The sequence below is a fragment of the Rattus rattus genome, chromosome 6, assembly GCF_011064425.1.
Source record: "Rattus rattus isolate New Zealand chromosome 6, Rrattus_CSIRO_v1, whole genome shotgun sequence".
Taxonomy (NCBI): domain Eukaryota; kingdom Metazoa; phylum Chordata; class Mammalia; order Rodentia; family Muridae; genus Rattus; species Rattus rattus.
Window position 1 is genome coordinate 64,019,018 of NC_046159.1, and position 7,081 is coordinate 64,026,098.

Genomic DNA, 7,081 nt, shown 5'->3' on the forward strand with positions numbered 1-7,081 from the left:
CCCTTTCTAGTCCCTTACTAACATTTATTTAGTCACTGACAATTTTGAGGCAACTCTATTGATAAAGTCTTCTGCCTGAAAGGGTTTCAAAACCCTTTTGGAAGAAGTTCCTTCCAAACTTCACTCTTCCCAAGCCAGGTGGACTCTTCCGTGAGGTGCCGTGCTGCATCTCTGTGCGTGTCTGCCAGTCTCATGTTGGAACCTTTAGTTCCAGCTGGCGATGATACTGTGGAGGCCTTGGGATCTTTGGAATAGGGGAAACTAGATGGCTACTGTAGGATGTCAGGGACCTGCCTTGAAGGCTATGTCCTAGTCCTGCTCCAGCCTAGGGGATCTCTGATTTTCATCTGCCATGGAGATGGGAAGAGTCCAAGTTTCATGCTCTCACTTCCCTGCCTAGGCACAAAACCTCTGCAAGCATGAGCCCAAATAAACCTCTCCTTGTTTAAGCTGTTTCTCAAAGCTGATCCCAGCAATGAGGAAAGAAACCAGCACATGGGCCTCCCGTATTACCACACTGGATGATAGCCGTCCTCATCAGCCAGTTCTCTGGGTTCTTACAGTTCTTAGGAATAGCTCTAAATGACTTTCCAGATTTATTCATAGCACTCTGCTTCTAACCAACGGGAACTATGCAGACCCCAGATCTTTCCAACCCTGCAGCGTCTCCTCTGTTCCCACAGCTGAGGCACATCCTCCTCACCTCAGCGTTCTCTGGGCCTGACTCCAGAACCTTCTGGGTATTTCATAAGAAGACTGTTATGCCATTGTTTTATTTTTGAATGAGCTGATAGCGTGCATCACACAGATGTGGTTTTTGCTAATCTAATTGGTGTTATCTGTTCAATAAGATTTCCTCAGAGACTGGAGAGATGGCTCAGTCAATAAAGTGCCTTCCATACACACATGAAGACCTAGTTGGATACCCCACAACCCATGTATTAAAACTAAGTGCGGTGGTGTCCACAGACAACCTCAGCTCTGGGAGATGGAGACAGGCAGAGTCCTGGCGCTCGCTGGCCAGCCAGGCTACATTACCTGTCAAGGTCCACGTCAATGAGAGATTCTAACTCAAAAACCTCAAGTTCACACTGGAGAGATGATGGCTCGGCAGATATGAGAACCTGCGTCTTTCCCAAGGGACCACTGGAGTCTGGTTTCCAGAACCCACATTAAACAACTCATAACCATGTGTAACTCCAGTTCCTTGGTATCTGACACCCTCTTCTGGCTTCTGAGGGCCCTACACACACACAGTACTCAGACATACACTCAGGCACAAAGCACACAGGCACACACACACACACACACACACACACACACACACACACACAAACATGAAATTCCCTTTTCAATGTGAACATATTATTTACACATACAGAGGGGCTTCAATAAACAAGAAATAGTCTCGTATGCCAGAAATTGGAAGACCTTGATAAAGCTGCCCCTCTGGGCAAGGCTGCAAATGCTGTGAGCGCACGCTGGGCTCTGGGCGTGCAGGACTCCTGTGTTAATGAAGGCCGTTGCGGCATGTGCATTTGCTTAACTGTGCATTCGTGTCCCTGAGTTTAGTTTTCCCTACAGATGAATGTGTCAGGGGACTAGAAGTGTCTCCTTGGCCATTTTCCCCAGCTGCTAGTTTTCCTTCCAGCCTCAGATATCCTAAGCCCTCCAATCTGTCAGTCTCACAATTACCATACCATACTCGGTGAAGCAGCCGCTGAAGACATTTTGTCTTCCCGTGACGTCTCGGTGCAGGGAGCACTCAGCAAACACTGGTTGAAACGATGCCAGCAGAAATTCCAGAATTGATGCCAAAGGATTTTAGGAGTATTAAAATATGAGTCCTTTCTAAACATTCAACACTTTCATTTTTTTTCTCAAGTTAAATAACATAATCTTCAGGCAGAACTACAAGTTATCTTCTTGTTTTATTCCCCACCCCACCCCCACAGAAGACATGTTTCTCTCACCAGCAACTTCAATGCGCCTTGCAAGGTAGCGCCGTGTTCAGACTAGCATCTCCCCCAGTGTGACGGTTCTAATGAGATGTTCCCCTGTATCCTCTTGGATTTGAAAACTTGGTCTCTCTTGGGTGACACTGTTTGGGGAAGCTTAGGCAGTGTGGCCTTGCTTGGGGAAGGATGTCACTGGAGGCTGGCTTTGAGATTTCAAAAGACTCACCATTTTACATTTGAGTTTGCTCTGTGTGGGACTTTCACTTTGAATTGTGAGCTCTTAGCTTTCCAACTACAGCCACGCCCACTGCCTGCTGTGCACACCATTACGGGCTCTGGAACTTTAAGCCCAAAGTAAACTCTTATTTCTGTAAGTTGCCTTGGTCTCAGTGTTTCATCACAGCAACAGAAAACTAACGCAGCAGCAAGAGCGATACCACCAGAATCGCCTCCAGGTCTCCAGAGCCCTTTCTGTTAAAACAGCACTTGGTGAGAAAAAGCCACATGAAAAAGTCAAACATGAAAGCTACTTTGGAAAGTTCTGAAACTCTTGAGCAGTTTTTGAGCTCTAGGAATGGAATTACATGTGGCTACAGTGAGCTTTAGTGTCCCATCTGCCAACATGTCAACAGTCACCCCCACCAGCTCCTTCTGTACTGGGATCCCAGGCTTGGCTTTGTGATATGAATATGAGATTTACCAAACTCATCAAAACTAGACTGTAGTGTGAGAGACAGACAACCGGACACAGTGTTATCACCCAAACACCTTTTAGGAACCGATCATGAAGAAATAGAGGAGTTCAATAAACCCTCAGCGTCTTCATTTGCAAGATGATGAGGCCGATTCACAAGGGTCTGCTTCCCCTTTAAGGGAGCATACCTGCAGTCCTGTAACTCCTCACACCTTTGCACGCAGCGGAGGGGATCAGTCCAGCATCATAGATGTCAAGGAAGCCTTTAGAAATGTGTGCTTCCTTCCTGGTCCCTAAAGAAGTCAGGACTGCATATTGGCCCTTGTCACCTGGAAGAAATCTGGTGACGGTGGCTGCAGACATCTTGGGAAAGGGGACACTGGGGAGTCATTGGACCCTTGTGTAACTTAATTCGCCATTTCAAAAACTAGTCAAGAAAGTTGGGGAGTTGGCTCAGTCCATGAAGCACTTGCTGCCACCAGCATGAGAATCTGCGTTCCATCTTCAGCATCCATATAAAAAGCTAGACACAATGGCATGCGCCTGTAACCTGGGCACTGGGAAAGTGGAGGCAGGGGGATATCTAGGACCACTGCCCAAGCAGCCCTGCTGAATTTGTGAGCTCCAGGTTCAGTAAAAGACATCTCCTAAAAATAAATAAATAATATATTAGAAATGAATAAATAAGATAAACAATTGAGTAATGGCAATCTCTAACATCCACACATGTGTATAGACATCAACACACCTGTACACACATGAACACACACACATGTGCCAGAGAGAGAGAGAGAGAGAGAGAGAGAAAGAGAGAGAGAGAGAGAGAGAGAGAGAGAGAAAGAGAGAGAGAGAGAGAGAGAGAGAGAGAGATCTGACGGATATGTACCAATGGAAGCCTAGAAACATAGCACATTTATTATATAGCATCATTTATCATACACCACATGAATAGGAGAAGGAAGAGTAGCCAGTCTAAGTGGAAGGTCTTTGTAGGGGTCTGGGAGGAAGAGGCTGAAGTTGGTAGTTTCTGCATACAATGTCAACATATGTTCTGGACCAGGAAATGGTCTCACCCTTCCTCTGAACCTGACTGAGGAAGCTTTGCTATTGCTATGGGTTTAAGGCGCTGGAACCTTAACGTGGTCATGCTTGTGTCAGTAACATACATGCACTCAGGATGTCATCCATCCATTTCCCACAGCATGCATTACATACATACATACATACATACATACATACATACATACATACATAATTTAAAGATTTGTATTATTGTGGACCTAACTTTCTATGAAAGTCTTAGGAATTCTGCATATTGGACTCTCTTCCAGAACTTAGAACAAATAGAAATTCACTCCAAATTCCAGTTTTAATCTGTATTCCTTACTCAGTTTCAGTGGTTTGGGTGAGGGTAGGCAGGGCACAGTAATTGGTCACCTCATTTGAGAATCGTTATACCAAGGAGTACTGGGCTACGCAGTGAATTGTTTCTGGAATAAGGACGTGATTTTGAATTCTCAATGCTGTGTTTGTGGCAAATCACTGGTTGCCAAGGATACCTCTATGAAGAAATTTCAGGAACTATAATGAACAGATGGATTCTTGGTTGGAGGGAGGAAAATTCATCTGAACTTAAGAGGCAGGAAAAGGTAAAAGCTCTGACTGTAGAGCAAGTCTCACAGTTTACATGGCTAACACACAAGCACACACAAGCTAACACACAAGCACACACTTACAGCTTTAACTGTCTTCCACTTCTGTTTGTCTGCCAACACAGATGCTATTACATTTCAGCTAGATATCTGGGAAAAAGTCTTGGGGACAAGAGGTGTGCTGATGCAATTGTGACTCCCAAATGTTTCCATCCTCTATCTGTCCTTAGCGTTCAGCCACACTTTTATTTAATGTATTTGTCTTTATTTAATTTTTTAATTTTTTATTAGATCCATTTCTTTACTTACATTTCAAATGGTATTCCCTTTCCCTGTTTCCTGTCCATAGCCCGAATCCCCACCCCCTCCCCCATCTAGGTGTTCCCCTCTCCACCTCCCTTACCACCCACCCCGACATTCCCCTGCACTGGGGGTCCAACCTTGGCAGGACCAAGGGCTTCCCCTTCCACTGGTGCCCAACAAGGCTATCTTCTGCTACATATGCAGTTGGAGCCCTGGGTCAGTCCATGTATAGTCTTTCGGTAGTGGTTTAGTCCCTAGAAGCTCTGGTTGGTTGGCATTGTTGTTCTTATGGGGTCGCAAGCTCCTTCGGCTCTTTTGATCTTTCCTCTAATTCCCCTAAACAGGGTCCTGTTCTCAGTTCAGTGATTTGCTGCTGGCATTGACCTCTGTATTGGACATGTTCTAAATGCGTCTCTCAGGAGAGAGCTTTATCCAGTCCCTTTCAGCATGCACTTTTTAGCTTCATCAATCTTATCTAGTTTGGGTTGGCTGTGTATTATATGGGCCACATGTGGGGCAGGCTCTATTTGTTTTTAAATTATGTGTATTCACAGGAGTGGGGAAGAGGGCTGTCTGGGAACCTAGGTTCAGATGCCCTTGGAAGCCAGGAAAAGATGTTGGATCTCCTAGGGTTGAGCTGTCTGAGATGGGTCCTGGGAACTGAACTCAGGACCTCTGCAAGAACAGCCAATGCCCTTAACTGCTGCGCCATCTCTCCAGCCCTAACAAATGCACTCTTCTCTGTGTTTCTGAATTCTCACATGATCTCTTTCTTGTTGCAGTGGTTTGAATGAGAATGTCCCTCCCCCCCTAGTCTCGGGAAGTATTAAAAAGTGTATCCTTGGGGTTGGGAATTTAGCTCAGTGGTAGAGCACTTGCCTAGCAAGCGCAAGGCCCTGGGTTCGGTCCCCAGCTCCGAAAAAAAAAAAAAAAGAAAAAGAAAAAGTGTATCTTTGTTGGAGGATGTGTGTCACTGAGGGTGGGCTTCAAAGTTTCAAAAGCCCATGTCATTCCCAAACTAGCTTTCTATGCCTCCATTTGTGGATAAGATAGAAACTATTGGCTGCTTCTCCCGTGCCATGTCTGCCTCCCTGTGGCCATGCTAGTCATAGATTCCACGCTCTGAAACTGTGAGCAAGCACCCAATCACACGCTGTCTTTATAAGGTGACTTGTTCATGGAGTCTCTTCACAGTAACTAAGACATTTGCATACCTTCCATCCCATCCCCACCCCATCCTACACCACAACCTCTGATAGGGTCTTGTGTATCCTACACGAGCCTTAAACTCGTCATGTAGCTTTCAACTTCTGATCCTCCCTCCTCCCCTACTGCCTGATTTATGTGCTGCCTCCGGGGATTGAACTCATGGCTACCAACTGGACTATATACTATTGCTTTGGGTACCTTTTCCAAGTGCTTTCTAAGCCACCATTCTGCGGTTAGGAATACTGGCTACACTATGAGCTTCCTCGTGCAGTTTCCCTCAGCCTCTTACCCGACGTGTCTGTAGACACTCCCGATGATTTGTGAAAAGAGAGACAAATTTCCCAATTCATCTCCAATCCTAGAAGCATAGCTCTGGTGAAAGTATTAGTGTCATATTGCTGCTGTAACAAATTACCATATAGTGAGAGCTTAAAGCAAATTGTTATTTATAGTTCTTAGAGATCAAGGTCAGAAGTGAGCCTTTGAGACTTAAAAAGGGATACCCATGGTTCCATTATCTCAGGAGACATTAAAGACAGAATCCTTTCCCTGCGGCTTCTTCTGCAGCTGCCTGCATTCCTAGACTTAGGACTACATCATTCCAACCTTTGCTTGTACTGTTACACCTGTCCTTCTCTGACTCTGATCCTTTTTCTTTCTCCTCCTTCTTCCTTTGTTGTGTTGTTTTTGTTTTGTTTCGGGACAGGGTTTTTCTGTGTAGCCCTGGTTGTTCTGGAACTCACTATGTAGACCAGGATGGCCTCAAACTCAGAGATCCACCTGCCCCCTGCCTCCCGAGTGCTGGGATTAAAGGTCTGCTCCACCACCACCCGGCTGATCCTGATTCTTCCTATAAATATTATTGGGATTATACTGAAGCTACCCAGGTAACCCAGGATCATTTCCCCAATTCAAATTTCTAAGTTTCATACATCTCCAAAGATCCCTATTGCCAGGGATATCACTGTATGCAAATTGCCAAAAAGATAACAAACAGATGAGTCCTTGATTGGCTAGAGGGAAATTTGTCTTAACACAAGAGTCAGGAGATCAAGAGTCTCACTGGAAAGGAAACCACATAACTTAAATGGCTAAGAGACTCCAAAAATTCTTCTGTGAAAGCATAGATGGACATTTCTCAGCCCATTGAAGTTGCAGGGAGGTACAGAATTCTCTTTTTGGTCATATTTCCTATGCATGTCTCTGGGCCATTACACTACAGTGGGCATTAACTTTTTCAGAAATTTAAAAATGCATTGTTATTA